Consider the following 23438-nt stretch of genomic DNA (forward strand, 5'->3'; position numbering starts at 1 on the left):
AATGACTCTACTTGAGTAATGTACTTGAACATAACTAGCATTTGGTGTGAAATATGATGCAGTTGAAGGGTGTTCACTTCTGCCAGAATATGAATGGAGATATTTTTTATTCTAGAAAAATACGGAAAGTGGGGTACTGGGTCATTTTGGCCCCAAAATCCCCTATTTTTAATGATTTTTCTGCTCCGTGATGCAAATTATACATATTTTGTAGTTTTTCCAATGTGAGAAAATCTTAAAAATCGATCGGAGCCTTTTTGACCTTTGTCCGAATACGAGAAGTTGGGGTTAAATGGCCTTTTGTCATTCATATTAAACTTCAACATTTTCTCGTCAACATAGCTCTACTATTCTTCACTCAATTTTCATAAACTATACCTTGTTGAACGTGGAAAATCCTTAGGATTAAAACAAAAATAGATTCGTTACCGGTAAAATTCAGGAACATCAAATTATCTGACATATAGTGTCGATTTCACATTTTTATCATAACATCGCACATATTAACTCCATTTAACAACAAAATTCTTATTTAATTTACTACTTTTAGTGTAAAATATGCTTAGGGATCACATGAGAAAAGTTTCATTCCTAGAAAATAGGAGAATGTTGAGATATTAGGACAAATAATGAAAAAAAAGATTTGTAGAGTAAATCTCAAAAAGTTTGATGTTTCTGAATTTTACCTCTAACGTTTTTGTTTTTGTTTTATTCCTCAGAGTTTTACACGTTCAACAAGTTACATTTTATGAAAATTGAATGAAGAATAATAGAGATATATGCATGAGAAAATGATAAAATTCAATATGAATGACAAAAAGCCCTATAACTCCAACTTCTCGTATTCGGACTAAAATCAAAAAGGTTCCGTTCGATTTCTGACATTTTTTTACATTAGAAAAACTGTGTATGTATGATTTGCATCACGGAGCAGAAAAATCATTAAAAATAGGGGATTTTGGGGCCAAAGTGATCCAGTACCCCCACTTTCCCGTATTGTTCTAGAATAAAAGACATCTCCATTCAAATACTAAGATTATTTCCTTTCAAAAGAGGTATAAATTGTAATTTTCTGATTGCTATTACAAAAGTTATAGCATTTAATGTATTTTTCCTCCATATTTTCCCATAGCACCAATTTCAAAAAATTTCAAGCGAAGTGGGCGGGGGTCTAAAATTGTCCAAATGATGTGAAATTTGGTATCTGAGTTCACTTTGACATTTGTCACATGAGACCCCCCGGCTTTGAGAATTCAAAAAAAAAATTTTTTTGCGATGCCCTATTGACCAGAACAAGCGAAATTGCACAGAAAATCAATGAATGGGCCCTATCCATTCTCAATGTGCACGTTTTGAGAGTTCTATACTTTGAAATGCCAATAACGGCGCCGGCCACGTCCTTACAGTCATCGGGGAAGGAAAGGAATGTTAGTGTAACAAACGTTGTTATGGAATCTCGACGTTTGCCACGGGCCGACTGTTATGTTATCATTATTCGAACGCGTTGTTAAGCTAATTGAAACGCTTTTTATACGGTATATAATAAGCACTGCCGAAATACCTGAAACGACTAGCTTTTCATATCGAATATACAATATACCGATTAAGCTAATTTTAAGCTAATTACTAGAACAAGGTTGAAGACAATGGGTAAGAAAAGGAACTAACCTGTCACTTTTTACGTTAATAATCAAGCTATAATATTTTTATACTCAAATATGATTAACACGACAATCAATAATATAGTGCATGTACTATTGCAAAGCATATAAAAGTACTCAATAAAATGAGAACAATTAATTTGATTGATTCAATGGACTAGAAGTAAGCCAATGAATATGATAAGAAAACAAGTTCTTCGTTTTGATATGACTACAAATAATTAGTAACTAGCTTTCGATTCTTCTCGCGAACTGTCAATTCACAACCCTCATACATGAATCAACAATCATCATTTCACTCAGACAAGACCATGCGTATTCCCCATGCATACTAAATGTCCAGTGGATTGGTTTCTTAGTTGATCAAATAAACACTAAACAAACAATGAAATTAGTTTGCTCAGCCAAAGAAATGTCAGCTCGATTAGCATCAACCGGCGGATTACAATGCCATCAAATCAAAGAACATAATTACATACGACAAAATATGTGCAATCCTGAATATAATAAAACGAAGACTACGTAATTATTAGCAATAAAATAAGATCGAAAAAATTAGTTGTATAACCAAGGTAGTTCATTTTCAAAGATAGCACTGTTGATGTATCACTTTATCAAATAGGTGATAAGGGACGCGGACGAAAATAGCTGACCACCGCCCGAAACCCGAACTTAAGCAAGATTAGCAACTAACTGTCAGATTTTCCAGACTAATGAATCAATACCCGGAAGCTAAACATTTTCTGATCATTGAAATCCACAAGATGATTATTATTTTTCTTGTTCTGTTGTGACGACATGGCTCATGCGCTGTTTCAATTTTTTTTATTTTTAAATCTTTCAACTAACCCTAATTACACTGAAAAATACTTTGCTAATTTTCGAACAATACAACTCAGCTTTAGGGGTAGGAGTTGTGGAGCTACGTCATTATAGGGGGAGGGGCGTTCTGAAGTTTGTGACGAAATGCTACGATAGGGGAGGGCGATGTTGAACATCACTCTAAAAATGCTACGTTTAGAAGCCGCTCTGTTTGATAATTCACAGGTGGCTATTTCCTTTTGTGAATAGTAAAACAATGTCTATCGATAATCATATTAGTTTGATGTTAGACCGGATCGACAATTTTATTCGGATGTCTAATCCCCCCGAGAATGGTCAAAGCAAAAAAATGATTCGTCTCATAGGATGGCTAATTACGAATCAAATCCCGTATAGTATCTGACGATAGGATGAAAACCTGCTCTGAGACAATACTTAATACATATAATAATGAGGGAATGTAAATTCCAAAACTACTGTGATGGTGTTCAATGGCGAAATCCAAAATTATATGAAAGTTATTGTTGTTTTATAAAACGTGATATATTTTTTTATTTTGATTATTAGAAAAAATATAATTTTTACCCAGATTTTTTCAGTGATTTTGATGAAGGGGGTATCATTTGTTTAATTAGTTATGGCCTTACTGGTAGTACGACCTCGAGGGGAATCTTTGGCATTTCTACCTTTCGTTCATATAAATAAATACGCTTCGATTTCGCTTCAAATACGTACGGTTAAATTTATTTATTGAAAATCGGGTTCGTTGTGGGTACGGATTTACAAATATTTAAAAAAATGCGTGAACGGAGTTGGTTTAGCCCGTGTAGGGGTCGACATCTCGTTTTGTCTTCTTTGAAAAATCGGGTTCGGGTGAACTTACAAAAAATCGGGTAAGGGTCGGGTCTAGGTAAATATAGGAAAATCTCAAAATTGAAAATAAAACAACACAAATTCTGTTGATTAATATTTATTCTATTAATTAATTCTACATACTTTGTACTGGAAAGGAATAAATTTCAGTGTCATATGCCTATGAAAACATTATTTCTTTTGAAAGGCTCCAGGCCGCAAAATATTAGCAAATGCTATATATAAGGAGAAAATTGGTTTAAAACCGTCTTAATACACGAAGGGCACAAAACCTAACTATAATTAATCCAGGTGTTTGCGTTTTGACTTCGCCTCTTCATCACCACGGCACTTGGTATTCCCTTATGCTCCTGGTCCAAATTTACCACTGTATCGTGTAATGAAAATGTTTGCAATGGGTTCAACTCATGAAACCACTAACACCATTGTCCGGAAGATTCCTTATACAAAGCATATTATGGTGTCAAAGATATGGGTGCATTTCGACTGGTGATTGCCCAATTTTTCCTCCTTAGGGAGGAATATAGCATAATAGTATGGTGTATTTACGGATATTTAAGACCATTGTACGGCTTTGATATATGACGTGGACCATATTCATGGTATTTTTATGGGATTGTATGGTATTTGAACCCATGAGAATTTGCTCGGGTGGTTGCAATAAAATTAATAAACGCATATATTATCACATGACAAATCCACGACACAATCCATCACCATTAGCAATGATGATGGATGATGGTCACTTAGACTCACATTCCAAGCTACTAACGATGGTTACTCAACACATTTAGCTCCTCATCAAAGGTACTTTAGACGCGTGTTAGGTAAATAAGCATAAAAATAGTGTGGTTTGCTGTGACGCTTCAGCCAGACGATATGAATGAATGCCCATCAGTAGGGCGCTATGTTTGCTCAAATAGTTTAAGCACCCTTTTCTCGACCACACAGTCATTGGATTTCGGACCAAGCCTTCGTCTATGCTGGTCAGCACAAATGCTTCGATCTCTTCGAATTGTTTACCGTCCGAAATGATGTCACAAGATCCGGTTGCTAGTGTGAAACCGGTTCTATAGATTTGTCGAATTGAGCTTTATGGTAATGTGTACAGATCCATGCAGGATTTGGCTTCGTTTCGCTAGAATATGTGAAATAGAAACGTATCACTGATTTTGTGAATGATTTTTGTCCGATGGACAACAGACCCAAGCAGAACTTCCAATGTATGCAATGTACCGGTAATCGAGGGCGAAGACTAAGAATGCTTGACGTGATATTAGATGTTTGATCGTTCACGTTTTTTTTTTCCGGCGAAAGATAATAAGCAGTATTTTAAAAAGCGTCTTTAAAAAGTAATGATCTTTTCTGAGTTAAATTTCGGTTAGATCAGCAAGGTAACAGGTGACACGCTACATTAATCACTATGAATTTTTTCTAGTTATTCACATGCGGCAACATACTTAGGTATTTATCCCAGGCTGGTAATGTTCTAGTGGAATAGAATACTTGAGCCCGCCAGCCTGTATAATGTGACATAATTTTAAGCAGCCCACTTCCATTTTGAAAGTGATACCAGGAAAAAGTCACTAATCAGCATTCGAATGACCCTAGTAGCTCTCGCCTATCGCCAAAATAGCAGCCCCGTAATCGTGCAACCAATGTCAGTCCAACTGGGTTCACAGAGCATTGGGTACACTTTTTTCGCGAGAGGTAATCACTAATGTATCACTAATGTAATCACTATTACGTATATTTAAGCTCTTTGGGAAGGGGTTAGAGTTAACCGATTTCACCCATTAGTTTATTAGTTAGTTTTAGTTTTGGAAAGCTTTAAAAGACTGGCAAGTAGTGTATTGGCACTTTATGGGACTCACGACTTACATTCGTGTCCAACCACTAAAACACTCCTTACTCTTTTTTTCATTCTTCCCTCCCTCGTGAGGCCTCCTGCTCGTTCTTCGCACCTCTTTCTCTTGCTCACGAGAATTTCGCGTCTCGTTTTCCGTCTTCAATTATTTCGTCGTGGCTGCTGATTTCTTGAGCCATTTAGCTACTTTTTCCGTAAATTATTCAGCTCCCACCCTTATCATGATCTACTCGGATAATCCCCTGCGGTGAACTCACCCTACTCCGACTGAGAGTTTCCCGGCGGAGGAAATTGTCTCGACACCGATGCCCGCTTTGTTGAACCATTTAGCTCCCAGCTACTCGGATATTACCCGGCTGTGAAACTACCCTACTCCAACTGAGACTTTCCCGGCGGTGGAATTTCTCTCGATACCGATGTCTCTTTCGTGAGCCAATTAGCTCCCAACTAATTAGAATTTACCCTATTGTACATTTCTTGGTGGGGGTTTATTCCGATACCGATGCATGCTTTCGTGAGCTCTTGTCCCCCGCTTTGACCCGATCTAGTCCCCGGTGGTGGATCTAGTTTACTCATGAGCTATCCGGTAGGGTGTCGAAGTCGTTCCAGCGATTTCGGTGCAGCCTCACGTCCAGTTCACTGATGCCCCGACGATCCGAACCCGGTGCTACGTCGCGTACTACTCAACTAGTCCCGGCGATGGATCTAGTCTACTCTGGCGGAGAGTTTCCTTGCGGCGGAATTTTTCTCTACCCGATTTGTTGTTTCCGGCGCTTTTCAAGCCGGCGGCGGTGTATTGTTGGTCCCTTCGACACTTACTCTGTAGCTCGGAGAGTATACTCGTCACTACTCTGTTGACCGCATCACATATATGCTCATAGTGACCATCTCTTCGACGATATTGTCAACTATAACGCCGGGCGTACCCCTTCGAACTTCTTCGAACCTAGGGCATTCGAAAACCGTGTTCCGGCGTCTCTTGCACGTTCATACACTCCGGGCAAAGGAATGAGTTGGTGGGTCCACCTTCCTTCCTCCGCGTTGTTCTACTATTGCTGCTACTTAGCCAATGAGTCCGCTCTAACCAATCTCCTTGCATTTCATGTATTTCACAGCATGCCACGTCCTCAGTCAGAGTGATGCAGAATCACTTTGGCAAAGGGGAACGGGCATAGCGTCGTTGGAAACTCGATTGCCTTGTATGCAGCTCACCTGGGTTCGATTCACAACCACGCACATAGAGTTAGAGAAATTTTCAAAAGAGATTCCTCTAACCCGTTAAAACCTCTATAATTAAAAATAAAAAAACGGCTATGACGCATACCCCCTCCGACGATATCGTTCTTTACGCGCTCGCGACACGAACAGCCATTAGGCGAAACGTGCTTGTCAACTTCGTCAGGTTCCGCTTTGAGTTCAGTGCAGCAACCCAGGCCAGGTGGAAACGGATGTTGTTTAGGATCAGTACTGAGCTGTCAGATCTCCACGTTGTTCGAATTTGAGTCTCTCTGAACTCTATCAGATATTAAAATTGCACAATTTAGTCTTCCTGAAGCCCACCGCATGCAAATTTTCTGGAACACACACAGCCAGCAAGCGCTCTTACAAAACACAAAAGACAAAGTAATTTCAATTCAAATCAGTGAAATATTCAATGTAAAATCATTCGATATTTTTTATTGCCTGTCATACCTTGCACGTAAAAGCAAAAATCTTTATTTTTACAAATATGTAATTGGGAAATATTTCTTTTTCATTTATTTGGTATGGTTTACTTTATTATATTTTTGGAAATTACTCTTTGTACGTCGCATAATAACGACTATCCTAATAATCCACCTTATTTTTACAGACGCGGAAAAATATGGCGTCTGTGGCTATATAACTGTAATATGTGAACTAAGTCTAGGCGTTGTAGGCTAGGGGCAGATCACTCTGAGAATGTATAACAAATTTGCATCAAATTGAAAAAAATTCATTTAATTTCTATTTTTGCATCAGCTTTGCACTGCCCCGCAGAAAAGTTTGTTTAACATACGTCCTACGCTGATCCACTTTATTCGACGTTTTGTTAAATGTAGGGCTAGTTTTTCTGTAGGGTTTTGACGTCTTACACGCAGCTGACCTCGTACATTTAACGATATATTTTCAAACGAGAGCACTACAAGACACACCGTGCTGTCCTAGCTGCCTGACTCCGCTCTGCTCTATCTACTCGCAAAATGCATTTGATTTTGGTTTCTCTCGGCCTACTCGCGGAGCCTCTCTTTGCCAAGGTTATTTGGAAACCGGTGTGTTGAAGGCATGAGGCGCTACGATGTGCGCTCGCTGTTGGATCGTGGTTCAAGGTCGCCTGTGTTCGAAGCGTCCCCGCTGCGCTACCGCGATTGACTCGGTGTGTGCCTTTCGAATCGCACTGCTTTTGCGTTTGCGAGTATTTTGGCACGGCTGTTGATCGGTGCGGTGGAATTAAAAAAATGCATCTCGGTTCAGAGCAAACAAAGCCACGCTGCGATTGGCATCAGGGCATATACTCGCCACCGTTAGACCTGATCGGTAGCAAACCTTCGACTTAAAGTGATCTAGGCAAAGCAGGCTCGTGAAACTACATTTATGTGTTTGTTCTGATCTGGTTGATCGTAAACCGTATTCAGTGTTTGTTCATCATAATGCTCTCATTCAAGGTGTGGTTCACAGCATTGTTTAATTAAAATTTGTTCGATGGATGTACTTTGTTTGCAGTATTAATGTACAACGGTTGTGTTTTGTTCGGTTATCATCGTCTCGTTTTAGATAATGGCAGCGACGTTTGTCGCAACGATGGCGTTTGGTGGAGCAACAGCAGTTCAGTTGTTTCCGGCTCAAGGCCAAACCGGAAATGGATCGATTGTCATGTCAAACAGTGATTTCGAAGTGATGGACTTCATGGTGAAGAAGTTTTGTGAGTAGATACATGGCAAAAGGTTTTCAGTTAATCATGTCATCTATTTATTCTTGTTGTAGTTCTTACTCACGATCGCATTCTGCTACATCATCCAAATAGTGCGCTTTCTAACGATCCCTCTACGCATGCAACTTGAAGACACGGAGGAGATGCGACGTACTAAGCGGCACTGCATGATGCTGGTTCGTGTGCTCCTAGGCGCCGCTCTTTAGTTGTGATATGTCTGTCCGCAAGGTCATTTCGGGTATGTACGCACACACAGGCGTGTTTCGTTTTGCCTATTTTTAATGTAAAGTGCCAACGAATTCATCAAACAACTATCGAACACTTCGTTCAAGATCAGCCTTGTTGAATGGAACATGTGAAATCTTTAACAGTGTCAGTTAGTGGCGCAATTGTTAGACTTAGCAAGACCGTAAAAAACCAAACTTGAATTATTCCACTGGATGATGTGGGGATACAAAGCAAAATTGCTTTTTGTTGATAATCGTGATGCAATATAGGGTGTTGAGTGTCTTTAAGCTCTATTGTAATTAGAATTTTGATACAAAAAATCATGCGGAAAGATGTTTCATTCAAGGTATGCGCAATCCATAGAATGTAAACGGGCAGAATAATTGATGAATCTGTGTCGCACTCTCCATAATAAGTTTAACATATGGATGCACACAAGATGCCCACAATGATGTTTATCGTTAGATTTCGTTTAAATTACTCTATTTTTCTACAGTAATCATAATTAGTAAATAGAACCGTATTCCACATTTGCTGGCATTCCTGTAAAACTAGTGGTACACACTTAATTGAATATGTAGGGGGAAATCTCCAGTTGGGACACAGGTTTGGGTTTCGCCCATAATTTTCGATTGAATATAAATGAATTGGAATACTATTGTAAATTTGTATTTAATACCTCACTTATAAATCATAAATCATAATCGTAATACCTCACATGTTACAAAAAAAGAATTTATTGTATGATTAAAATAGAAAAGTTTGAGCGATTTTTGGAATTAATTAATTTTGGTCAAAAAATTGTCCCCTATTATGAAACGCTTCAAATATGTATCTAAAATGTAAGTAAATATAAATCCAAAATTTGAAGTCGGTGTTAAGTCAGACCGGACTAAGTGACAATTTATTGATTTCTGGAAAAATGAGTTTAAAGTTTGGATCGAAGCATCCTTTACATAGTAATTGGAAATTTATTTTTGCCATAATTCTTGCTTATTGATTCCTATTTCAAATCTAGCAAAAGTCGAATGTAGCTGAAGAAATTCTTTATCCAGTTATATCATTATCTCATTTTTTAATGTTTTGCGACTGACTTATCACCGACCATTTGATTTATTTATTATTGTATTAAAATTGGCACCGGAGATTTACGAATTGTTTTCCTTATTTCATAATGGCGGCCGATTATTTCGCCGATTACTATTATGTTCTATTTCGTTTTGGCGAAGCATATGTCGCCGAAAAACATATCGCCGAATGGGACTTTTTCCGAATAGACCCTTTCGCTGAAAACAAAAAAAAAGTACATATGCCGAGGAACAAGCACTAAATCTTCAATACGACGCAGTACAAAAACGCGTACTTAATTAGTTACTATAAGTGCCATTAAGTACCATAAAGTGCATTAAGTACCACCGATATTTAAAAATTACGTGTCAAATTCATTGTTATTTAATTACAAAAAAGATTTTAAATACAGCGTATTCGTACTTTAAATATTTAAAATATTTTAATTACAGTCATTGTGTACTTGAAATACTTTAAGTACTTGTACGGTTTTAATTACATTATGCACCTTATTAAGTACAGTAGAAGTATTTTTGAATTCTTCCATAAATTATGTTAAGTACATTAAAAATCCGTCGGTATTTGAAATTGCGCACAGAATTTCGTGCGGAATTCCATAAGGAATTTCGCACAGAATTTTGCGCGGAATTTGACACGGAATTTCGCACGAAATTTACATGGAATTTCACAAGGGTTTTCGCGCGTAATTTTACACGGAATTTCGCGCTGAATTCTACGCGGAGTTTCGCGCGGAATTTTCTATGGTACATGGCATTTCTCGGGGATTTTTGCGCGGAATTTCGCATGGAATTTAGCACGGAATTTTGCACGGAACTACTTAAAGAATTTCGCGCGGAATATCACACGGAATTTCGCTCGGAATCTCGTGCGGAATTTCACACGGACTTTCGCATGAAATTTCACACGAAATTTCGCGCGGAATTCTGCGCGGAGTTACCGAACACACTTGTACCGTTAATGAAATTCTGCGAAGACACCATTTCGCCAGTTTCGCGTTGGGAATTGGGTGTCTTTTTTATTCAATTCGTTTATTTGATAAGGTACGTTTGCGTTAGTTTAAAGGTGCCAGTTTTTTCTTTGATTTGTATTTTGAATTTCTTAAAACTAGGGGAACACATTTTCACATATTATTTTTTACATGATGAAACTATAGAAATTTTACAGCCAACTTGTATATATACAATGATAATAAAATATTCAAAAGATTAGGAAGCGGGGGAGGGCCATTTAGTGTGCTTTTGTATAATTATTATAATTATGTCCTACCATAGACCATGCGGTAGACTTGGGTGCAACGCCCATCTCGTACTTAGCAGAAGGCAAAGAATTCCTCACATTTTTTTTCGATCCTGTCCATATGTGCCTGTCTAGCCCTAGTTTTCCGTTCTAAGTTTATGACTGATTCGCTCTAGAATACCTATCCGTCTTTCAATTTCATTGCTTTCGTTTCTCTTAGTCTCAAATTTGCCGAAAATAACCAACAAAATCGATACAGTAGAACCTTGCGGCAATTAAAACATAGTAACAATTATTAACTAAGCGGAACATTGTACAACCATGTTAAATCTAGGAATAACTAGAGAGAGTGATTCAATTTATTAAGATTAGAGGTTAATTAGGACTGTTTTTATGAGTAGTAGTACTGCTGGGCGCATTTCTTAATGAGAGTATGTATTGATCAACTAAAACTAGAAAAGACAGGGAGCAGATAAGTTTTGGGAAGATATTCTTGAGGGAGGGGGGTATTCCTACACTGAGTATCAGATACAGGAGAGAGAGTGGACAAAGCTGACAGGGTGTAGAAAGATGTTAACTTTCAGTTTCCGGCAGCGGTAGATCAATGGTAAGGATTGCACACTCATACGTTCTTCATCAGAAAGCATCATGCGTTGGGACGCCGGGATGTCTTCCTCGAGCCGACAGTAGTTCCTCTGGGCGATTTCGTAGTATGGCTCAGATGCGGAGCGGCCACGCACTGCGTTGCGCTTGTAATGTTGGTGCTATGGGTCCCGTGTTTGATGGCTCAGTCGACAGAGATGTTTCGTGTCAGCTTGAAATCGCATCAAACAATCGTTGGTGTACGGTACAGGCGGAAGAGGGCACTTCTGAGAATGATAAGGAAAATAATATAGGCAGTTAAATCTGTATATGGATTTTAGGAATGTGTATACAAGAGACATATATAGGAGATCGCGGGTTGCCAGTACATCTCGAACCAGGATATTGGGCGGTCTTCCTCAGGCCCGAATGGAATCCAATAGTTGATATCTGGCAGAACACCGGTGTCACAAGCGCAGATACCGCTATTTGCAAGCGCAATACGTCGGAGATGAGCGTCTATGATTAGGTGTCTTGAAATTCGTAGAATAAAACGTTTCCTTCCATTTATATTTGTTTGGAATATATTTTCGGTCGGGGTTCCTATGTAACTAATGCTACATTCAAAATTCTACCATTGTTCTGCGGATTCTTCGAACAATTCTATCTCAATTTGATTTATTTTAGTTTTTAGTTTCGTTGAAAATTATGAGTTTAATCACGATATTTCCTATTAGAAAAATTTGTGCAGAACTGCTAAACCTCTTGTCGTCGTTGTTCACAATGTCCAATATTAATTTTTTTGTGGCTTTCTGTTTTCCATTTACTTAGACTGCCGTCATACGCATCCCAAGTAGCAATTGCAACTTGTTGAAAGTTTTAAATGTTGCACATCTGCTACACAATATTTTTTATTGTTGGATATATTTGAAAAGAATTTCTACGGGTTTTTAAACTGATTGTATAACTATGTAATAATAGAGCAGGCCAATAGTGTTAAGTATGCAAACATCAATAACAGTTGTGAAACTAATCAGAAACTTTGCTAACTTGCACAAACAGTCTAACAAGTTGCAAACGTCTCTTTGTTTGCCATTCCACCCTAAAACAGAACTGTCCAACTACCCAATGCTCGACAAATGGCACAGCTATTGTTTTCATTATTTTGCTGCATTTAGGGACATGTTGCACAACATACAAACAAAGTGCGCTTTTTCCATAACATAGCTGTTACCAAGAGAGTTACAAATACTAAACAGTAACAAAGCGTGCTACTTGGGATATTTGTCCCATGTTCTATGGAATCCCCTATATACATGGCACAATTATACGTATAACGGCAGTACAATGACATGAATAAATTTTCAAGTTTTCCCTTGAAAAAGGTAATCAAATCGGCCGAAACGTCGGATAATCTATAAATATATCGTTTACTTATGTACATAAGAGACTGAGGAAGCCGTAAATATCTGTGAGTGTTTCGTAACCAGTCGTCAAACATTTAATTTCAAAATTATAATCTACATTTCTTAAGTAAGATCTTTGAAAGAAGGGATGTTGGTAATTGTTCATGGTTACTAACTTATGTCACCGAGTGTAGATGTAAACACGGAAAAAATTGTCCCCAAAATCGTGAATAAAGTGCAATGAATTCTGGAACAATTTACGTTACGAAAACAGGACCATGAACAAAAAATCATGTGTTTTATAATTATATTCAATTTTCCTTCTGTAACGCCCATATAACGCTTTTATTAGTGCAGATATTTGTTTTTGTTATGTGTGTCATGTGAACATCTGTCACGGTTTTCACCATGTCATTACCAAATCAATCTTCTGTCACAACATTTTTCATAAAACCTAAGGTTGATTCGTGATTTTATTCACAGATTCATAGAACATTGTTATGAGTCTGACTATACGACGTGAACTGATTTATTACATCTAGTTTTCGTGGTTGTGAATTAGTTCACAAAATCGAACCATATTTTCTCTTGAAATTTGGAATACTATTCATGAATTCTTTCGATCATCGTGAACTAGGTCATGTTTCCTAATATATTAGTGACGAATCAATACCCGTGCTCCCGAAATAGTTCACAAAATCATAAAATATTATTCATGTTAACGTGAACTAAGTCATGATGCCTGGAAATTTAGTCACGACTCACAATTTGTGCTCGTGAAATAGTTTACAAAATCCCAAAATATTCTTGTAATCGTAAACTGATCCATGATACCTAGTAAATTAGTGACAACTCACCATTCGTGCTTGGGAAATAATTCACAAATCATGAAGTAATATTCATCGAAACGTGAACTGATTCATGATTCCATCATAAAATATTATTCATGCATTCGTGAACTGCTGCATATTTCCTAGTATAATAGCCACAACTAATCATTCGTGCTCGTTTGTTAAAGAGCGGAAACAGCCCGACAGAGCGCCCGTGAATGTCACGTACAAAGGCGTCACGCAAAAATTTTCAACGTACCATGTAAACAAGCTGTATTACCATACAATCATATTTTTCAAAACATTCATTCTTAATATTTGTATTCATTCCCATTTTTTAATTACTATATACAGTGGTCCTGGGGGTCCGGACCTCCTCCGAAAATTTTCAACTTGTAGAGAAATTTTGAAGTTTCAATTTTATATTAGTTTCAAACTTAAAATCAGTTCAAATCAAATTTGACCACCAAAAATTGATTTACATTAAATCAGGTTTTGACTAGGGTTCGTCGCGGTGCGGATGTGGGCGGTAAACAGATTGTCCGCACCGCAACCGCAAAAAAATAATAAAACCGCACCGCTTACCGCAACCGCACTTTAATTACCGCACCGCACCGCGCGGTAATGCGGTAAAATTTTTATATTTTTAAAAATAGTGTTGAAAAATTATATAATAAAATGCTATTCTTATTCACACGAAATTTAACTTTAAGGGACTCCTCAGAATGTAATGTTTATGAAAAAAATCAACTTTTCCATTTTCTATTAATAAAATTCCGTAATGTTTGCCTTAAAATATATTATACATTCTAAAACGTTCTACTGCAGTAACAGGAAAACTTTTATTTTAGCAACCCTTCAGTTAATTGAAAAAAATGGAATAAAAAAGGAAATATGAAATGAAGTTGCATATTTTTTTCTTTAAATTTTCGTATTTTCAATGTTTTTGACATATAAAAATGAAATGGATGATTTTCGCATTTACGTAGTAAAAACCACCTTTCATTCTTAAAGGAATTTCACAAAAAAAATTAAAGTCGTAATACCAGTACCTCTATATAGTAGCGCATATATTCCAATACAGTGAAATAAAAACATATTGTATTTCATCAATAAGAACAACGCTATATTTGACGCAAAAACATGCTCTTTACATTACATCTAATCAGGAGTCCGGTCTCAACCGGTACGGAATTATTGAACATTAGAAAAACTGCAAGAAATGTATGATTTGTAGCATACAACAGAAATGATTTTTAAAAATAGGGGATTTTACGGACAAACTCTAACTTCCGCATTTTTCAAGAAACAGATGTATTCTCATTCAAAAACTAAGATTGCTCCCTTTAAAAATGTATGAAGTGTAATTTTCTAAAGGCAAGTTCGAAAGTTCTAGCATTTAATGTATTTTCCTCTAATATTTTCCCAAAGAGCCAATAGCAAACACTTCAATTGAAGTGAACGGGAGTCAAACTATGTGGTATTTGCGAAACAAGCTTCAAAAAAGCTACAAAATATTCTTAACTGAAAAATATTAGGACTTAATTTGGTAGAAAATTATAGTAAATTTGAATGGAAGTACGCGAAAAAAGTTATGTAGCATACTTTTTGAGAAAGAGTTCAATAAAATTGACTGAATTTACACAGCAATCAAAGAAGATATTTCTACGATGTTGATGAACGAATGATTGAATAATCATCCTAATTTGGACCCCTCCTTATTTTGAACTATTCATACATTTGTATCCTTTACTGCCAATTACTCCAAATTCGTTTGGTATGATGAAGATAATTATATTCTTTGGGTTGTGTTTAAGTCCCAGCATAATTACTTTATCTCTAATTCCTTTAAATTAGTCAAAATTCACAGTTGAAAAACTGATATCGAAAACGATTCATAATTCCACGATTTCCAACAGAAATCGGGAGAAGCGATACACTTTTAAATTGGATTTAAGAGCACAAATTTATTGTTTTTAAATGATCTAATAATTTTGTCTCTATTTGGATCTTGCATTTTATGTATTTTAAATGGTTAGTTTGTGAAGTTTTACTTAGAAGTATGAAATAACTAGTCCAAAATATGTCGTAAAAATAATAGCGTCAAAATATTTCGGACACAGCTAGATTTTCTTTCGTTATAGCAGTTTGTTTATCAATTTAGAATAATCAAAATTATCACCTTATCATTTTTTTTGCTGTGCGGTTGCGGTAAAACCGCGCGGTAAAAGCACTTTCCTGCACCGCATCTGCGGGAAAAAGTGTCTCACCGCACCGCAGATTTTGCGGTGCAGGTGCGGTAAATAAGGCGTAATTACCGCAACCGCGACGAATCCTAGTTTTGACGCATAACGTATTTGACAATGTTCATTTCAAAATCAAAATTTCGGACCCCTCCCGAAATTTTTTTCTGGATCCGCTCCTGACTATATATATATATATATATATATATATATATATATATATATATATATATATATATATATATATATATATATATATATATATATATATATATATATATATATATATATATATATATATATATATATATATATATATATATATATATATATATATATATATATATATATATATATATATATATATATATATATATATATATATATATATATATATATATATATATATATATATATATATATATATATATATATATATATATATATATATATATATATATATATATATATATTATAAATAATGCGCAATTTATTGTTTCAGATTGGGAAAGCAAGAAAAGATCTAACACATCAATTGACTGTTCAACACTTGTGAAAATTTGAGTAATGTTGCATGAACCACAACAGACTGCCGAAAGAGAAAATTGGATTAGAGCTATTTGAGGTTTTGTGATACTTTTGGATCAATACAATCTATTAGTATTCATATGATTCCTTCCATGTAAATTTAATTTTTAGCATAATTAGGATATGGCTGGATGAGCTTTGCTGTTAGAAGTACATCAAATATTCAATTATAAATGTATAAGAGAATCTCTCAGGTATTTAACATTGTTGTAAACCAATGACAATAATCACATACAGCAACAATAGACTACCATGATCGCAAGTAACTAGACTATAGTAACCTCTATCGTGTCAATGTAAATGCGGCTAAACGAACAAATTAACGAGTCAACTGCTGCGACAATAGCGGTGGTGTAATAAGCAATCCATTAGATATCTCCGATGTCCATTTTTAGATTATTTATCGTATGTTTACGCTTAAGACTTACTACCTATTGTGATTTATGGTGCACACTTTACGCATCATGTTGAATACGATCGCATTAGTATTACGACGGAAAGTTGTACCAAGGTAAAGTGATACGAATGAAATAAAAGAAACATGTGATACTCAAACACGTAGAAGCAGCGTTTCATAATTTATTCATCACGTAGAGAAATATCAATCAGTACGACTGCACCGGCTGCTCTAACCGTTTCAGTCCCAATTTTGGAAGGACTAATTTTGAAAAATTTTCTCAATTGCATAACACATCAAAAAAAAAAAACAAAAAAATATTCTAAAATAGTTTTCTTTTAAGATCGACAACAACCAAACTACTCATAGAATTCTAGATGCTACAATTTTCAATGCTCATTAAAATTTTGCATATTTTCAATATTCCGTATAGAGGCCGATTGCCTTGTACGCGGCTCACCTGGGTTTCTATTCCTAACCCCGCACATAGGATTAGACATTTATGTAAGCTCAAAAAAGAGGCGAATGATCCTAAGATTAAACCTTTCTAATCGAAATAAAAAAATAATATACTAACCAGGCCATAAAAAGTTGAAACCAATTTCAAATTGTAACCTTTATGCAACGAGTTTTTTTTTATATATTGTTGCAGTTAGCTGAACCCGCATGACATCAATCAGGATAATCGTAATAACTACAAACTTAAATTGAAATGTACTCGATTTTCAAATACTATGGTAGCGTAAATCAACTGTTGCACAAATTATCCTAATGGTTGTTGATACTTAAATGAAAAATGAAATACCCAACATGATTGGTTGTTCGAAGCAAGGCTTGCATGAACCGAGTTATGGATGTTTCTAACACATGGTCATAAAATGGTTAATGTGCGTAATGTACTTCATATCATCATATAAGATGGAAACGGGTCAAAAATAAAAACAATGAGATCCGAGAACACACACGACGATTGTCACTTATCTCTACTGTCGAAAAATAGAATACTTTTTCTTGTCATAGGTTTCTAACTGATGACTATTATCGATCCGGTAGTAAATTAGCTGAGAATCAGTATAAAGATGAAGGAGTTGCGCCACACTTTCTTGATTTATGGAACCACTTGATAAACTGGAACTAAGATTGGAATAGGAAAGCGTTATCTAATCATACTTTCCTTCCCATTTTGTGATTTCAAGGCAGGTATTATTTTTACATTTCTTATAAAAAAATGTAAAGAATTCACTTGAACTTTCAAGCTTTATTACGAGGCCCGGAGGACCGAGTATTACATACCAATCAACTCAGCTCGACGATTTGGAACAATGTCTTCCTCGCCCTTCTTCTTCACATAACTACATCAAGATATTAATTTGTGGGAGGGGGAAGGTTCTTTGTGCTTTCGTTGCACCTCTTTCTTCTGCTCTATCTTGGGGCCTTAATTGGTCCATGAAATGGCTCGACCTTTGAACTTTGATTTATATCTCGACACTTTTCTTGCTTCTTGTCTCCATCTATTACGTCGCCGTTTAGCTCTCGTCCTAGTGAGCGGTTTAGATGTTGATTCCATGAGCTATTTAGCTCTTGTTGTCGTGAGTCATGCAGCTCCAAACTTCATCCCGATTTACTCGAATAGTCCCCAGCGGTGAACTCACCCTACTCCGACTTAGAGTTCATCGCCGGAAGAATTTCTCCCGACACCGATTCCCGCTTCCTTGAGCAATTTCTAGCTTTATCGAGATCTACTCGCATATTATCCGGCGGTGACTACCTTACTCCGACTGAGAGTTCCCTGGTAGTGCAATTACTCCCGGTACCGATGACTTTTTCATGTGTCAATTAGCTCCCAGTTATGTCGCTATATAGTTGGATAGATCATGGCGATGAATCTACTCTACTCTGAATACCCTGGCGGTAGATTTCTCCCGATACCGATGGTCGTTTTCGTGAGTCATTTAGTTTCCTGCTTCGTTCCGATCTACTCGATCTAGTACGCGGCGGTGGATCTACCCTACTCAACGGGACAACCAATGGGTGCTGAGGTTTGTCCAGCGATAGCAAGTGGAGGGTAGCTTCCGGTTCACTGGCACTCAACAACCCACTGCTAGCACAGCGACACGGTCTGCTCACTCGAATCTTCGTCGGTGGATCTAGCCTACTCACGAGCTGCTCGGTAGTGTGTTGAGGTCGGTCCGGCGATTCCGGTGACACGAACCCGGTGCTACGTCACGTACTACTCAACTGGTTTCCACGGATCGTGCATAGTCTACACTGATGGAGAGTTCCCGGCGGTCAAATTTCTCCCGAAACCCGATTTGTGGATTCATGGCGGCTTTCTAGCCGATGGCGCTAATTTGTTGCTCCCTTTGTCATTAACTCTACAACTCAGAGAGTATACTCGTAATTACTCTGTTGACAGCGCCCAGATATGTTCGTCGTGACAAATTTCTTCAACGATATTATCAACTGTCACACCAGGCATACCGTTTCGAATTTGCACATTCACATACTCCGGGCAAAGGAATGACGAATCATGTCCAAACCGATGCAGGTACTTCCGGAAGCATCCATGCCCGGACAAAAACCGTCGTTCCTTTCTTCACGTTGTCCCACGCTTTCTGCAACTTAGACAACGAGTTCACTCTGACCAGTCTATTTGCATTTCGTGCATTTTACCGCTGGTACCATTCCACGTCCTTAACCAGAATGATGCAGGTGAGTATCATCCCGGCAATTACGCATACCGCCTCCGACAATATCGTTCTGTACGCACTCGCGGCACGAACAGCCATCAGGTGTAAAGTGCTTATCAATTTCGTCCGGTACCACTTTGAGTTCAGCAGCCCAAGCCGAAACGCCATACCTCAATGTTCGGCATGATCCTTGCCAATACGCTGGTAACTAGCGGTAACTGTTATGCTTGCAGCCTTCTCACATATATAGTCACATGGGTGTTGTAGTTTAACCCATCACACCCAGGTGATTTAGCGCATGCATCGATGGGATGGATTGTCCCTCACGACACACTGGATTTGTTTTCGGTTGCTGACCAGCACTACCTCCATCTAGTGATAAGCCAGCTGAAACTTGACGTCAGCCGTCCAGGTTTTCATGATTCCTACTGTCTGTGCTCTCAACATCTCGACCTACTCAAGGGTCTCGCCGGTTATTGTCATCTGCAAAGTCGATGATCTCAACTCCCAGAGCGTTGGGCCGAGTATGGAGCCCTGAGGTACTCCAGCCGTTGTTCGTTTCGTAGACAAGTACTCGGCTCTGAAAGTAACATTTCAGAACCTTATACAGATATTCCATAACCCGCATTCTGCGGTTTTAAGTGCCACTTGGATATACTGTCCAGTTCGGGAGGTTTCCTTCGCTTTCAGCCCTTTTACCATTACAAGAAGCTCGTTGTTGGAGACTCGAATGTCGCCAGCATTTCCACCGTCTGCATCGATGTACGGTGTATGTGGCCATGAGGTGGGTCGTGCTTTAATAAAAGACCTGCGATAATATTTATTTTGTCAGCGAACATGTCGACTGGCGTCGTTGTACTCTTGATTCTGACCAACACGCAACAGTAAGCATTGCCCCAGGGGTTAGCTTCTACTCTTCTGCACAGCTCCTTGTAGCAGGTGGAATTGCGTAGCACTATCTCACATTTAAAAGCGGCCCTGGTCATCCGGAATGTTACCTTACATTCTTCTCTGGCTGCTTCAAATTGTGCTCTCTGAATGCGTCTTCTGGCTTTAGATAGTGTAGGGATGGAATGCCGCCATCCAGTCACCGTTATCGGGAGGTACACGGTACGGCTCTGCAATAATAGCAACGTCGCACTTCGTTTCTATTGTTGACTGCCACAACAGTTGCTGTGCACACAATGATTGATATCAAGCTGGGTTATCTTCATCGTCATTGGCGTGCTTTCGCCTTTTTGTACTCTGGGCCTACGATGCATCCCATCAAGTGGTCTTTCTCCTACAGAGCAAGCACTTCAGTTGCTTTGTGCAGTCTCAAGCAATGTGTCCCTTCTCCCCACATTTTCTGCACAGAACAGATTTGTCCAGTTTCCTGCCTGATGGCCGAAACCCAGGCACTTACAACACCTCTTCGTTTGTTCAGTGGCTCTAGGGATAAATCGTAACAAGCACACCGACGATCCGATTTTGATCTCGGTCGTCATAAGTTTGTTGGCTGCGGTTGGCGATAAGCGTATCGCTGCTGTCTGTGTGCCACTGTACGCCTTTCTCAACCTGATTGACATCTGCTCTTTCTCCAGGTTACTCTATTCGCGCTCCTCACTTCGTTTCCGTTGTGATCTCGTCCAGATTCCTGCACTCGACCACTGCTTCCGGAACTAAAGCTCTCACATTCGCTTCTCCTCCCATCGCTTCTGCCACGAGTTCTCGATAGGCCGAGCTCTTTATCAATGGATCTTTCTTCAGCTCAAACAACATTTCGCCTTACTGAGTACTCCTGGTTCTTATAACGTTCTTTCCCAGCTCCTTCAGCTTGGGATCCTTTCTCACCCTTTTGAGGATCGCAGCGTCCGTCACACCGTCGTTTACTATGACGACTAGAGCATCTCCCCTATGCTTCTGCTGGTGGCCGAAGGTCTTCTTTCTGCTTTTTCTTCTTTTCCTCCTTTTTTCTCTATTCTTTTTCCTCTTCCATTCTGCTGTTTCTGCGGTTCGTCATTCAATCTGCGATTGTCGGCTGTTTCGCTGTCCTTCACCGACCTACTTGGGCTTCTTCGGTTCCTCCACCTCTCCTGACGTTTCCCTTATTCTTTCCACAGAACGAGAATACCGGTGGCCCTGCGGCGTCTCATAGGCTTCTGCTTTCGCTCTCTCTGTGGTCTTCAGCGTCTTTTCGGCGTTTTCAGCTCGCTCTAGTAACGCCATCTGTTCGCATTCGGCTACTGCTATGACGGATTTAATACTAATCACTAGATCATTGATCTGTTCTTGCACGTTGCCCTCAAGCTTGTTGATTGTTGAGTGAACGTCGATTTTTTCCCGTTTCGCTTTGTGCTGTGATGATGCACACGTCGAATCTCACAATAGTTTGTTCATCCCCCTCTCTCTGTTCATGCGATGAATACAATGCCTGATGAGTGGCGTAGTTGAGTAGAGGCTGGCACAATCTAGCTTAGAATTGCTCACACAGCATTTCGTTCGATGGATGAAGGAAATTCTTCCGAATGCCACGCTCACTGAAACTGGAGGCAGCATTTTCATGCGAATGTGATTTTCGCCACTCGTGTGAATTTTTTTTTGAAAGAATGTGTGTTGTGTTTGGCTGCCGGATAAAGAGTCAGTAGATAAAAAGGCTACCAGATGCATAGCGTTCGAACGTGTGCAGATGCCCAGTGACTTGCAAAGAAATTATCGCGCTTCCAATGATGTGTGTGTATTACTACCAACGATTGCAGCAGGTCCACCGCCCATAGCACTGGGTTGTCCTCTCATTATAAATTGATCAAGCATTACCCACTAACCATCATCACGAGCCATTGCACGAAGAGTCAAAAAGGATATGGGTGATAGGAATGAAATTGTCGCCATTTTTCGGTCTATAACACTATAAGGAAATATTTTGTATTCTCTGCAAACTTATGACTAAACGATACTATAGTCACTGTGCTATAGTGTTTTTAAACTGTTCATCAAAACTTTTTTCTTTTTCAAATATTTGGCACAGTGTATTGCGTAAGACAGAGTTATTCGGAAATTGAGTCTACAGGTCCAATGCAAACTATCCTAGCAAGTGCAGAGTCGGAAACAGAAATTGAATGTCAAAAAAATATACATTACCGCCATCATCAGTAAGAATTTTTGTAGAACAAAATAACGATGGGGTTATTTTCAATTTTCGCAAGCAAATTATAGGTAATTATTCTATGCAACTTTTTTCAACACTAACATAAAAATTCTACGTTGCAATACCGGTGCTACAAGGTAGAAGAACCATATTTTAAAATGAATTGATTTTGATGAACCGTATAATTTGAAATATTATAAATTGTATTTAAACTGACATTTTAACTGATTTTCACTTAATGTATTTTTATATGTATTCTATCATTGTAAGCTATTTTGTTAGTGCTTCCATCAAATAGGTCATATATAATCACAGTTCACTATATTACATTAAGTTTAACATTTTCAAGTTTTCCTACACATATCCGATCAAAATGAAATAACAGAATTTTATTGCAATGCTGTTTTCGTAACAAGTTGAGTTGTAAATATAACTTATCGAAAAAAAAGATTTGCATATAAGAGCAATATAGTATCCAGTCGGTCCTTGAGAAAGGCATAGGGAACCTGGGTTAATTCGGACCTAGTAAGCGTTCAATGCCGAATCCAGGGGAAGGGTCCTGGGGGTCCGGACCTCTCCCGAAATTTTTCAACTTGTTGAGAAATTTTAAAATAGTTTCTATTTTAATTTATTTTAAACTCAAATTTGTTCCAAATTAAATTAGACCACCAAAAATGATTTTAATTAAATGAGGTTATTGTTCAAAGAACATTTCAAAATCGAACCCTCTCCGATTTTTTTTTGATCCGACCCTGTAACGGTTTATGAGCTATTGATCTGAAATGTGTTCACCGACTTGCTGGACTTATTTTTTGCTGGAAAGCCTGATCAATTACACATATTTTAGCT

General features: G+C 38.0%; 1 long non-coding RNA gene across 1 annotated transcript; it reads left to right on the top strand.

The window, feature by feature from the left end:
* Positions 1-7500: 7500 nt before the first annotated feature.
* LOC131688593 (uncharacterized) lies at positions 7501-16930 on the top strand. The gene is made up of 4 exons (XR_009305257.1): positions 7501-7907; positions 8017-8164; positions 8227-8411; positions 16290-16930. It is a non-coding gene; the product is annotated as an uncharacterized LOC131688593 (long non-coding RNA).
* The last annotated feature ends 6508 nt before the right edge of the window (positions 16931-23438 follow it).

The sequence above is a fragment of the Topomyia yanbarensis genome, chromosome 3 (genome assembly GCF_030247195.1).
Source record: "Topomyia yanbarensis strain Yona2022 chromosome 3, ASM3024719v1, whole genome shotgun sequence".
Classification (NCBI taxonomy): Eukaryota; Metazoa; Arthropoda; class Insecta; order Diptera; family Culicidae; genus Topomyia; species Topomyia yanbarensis.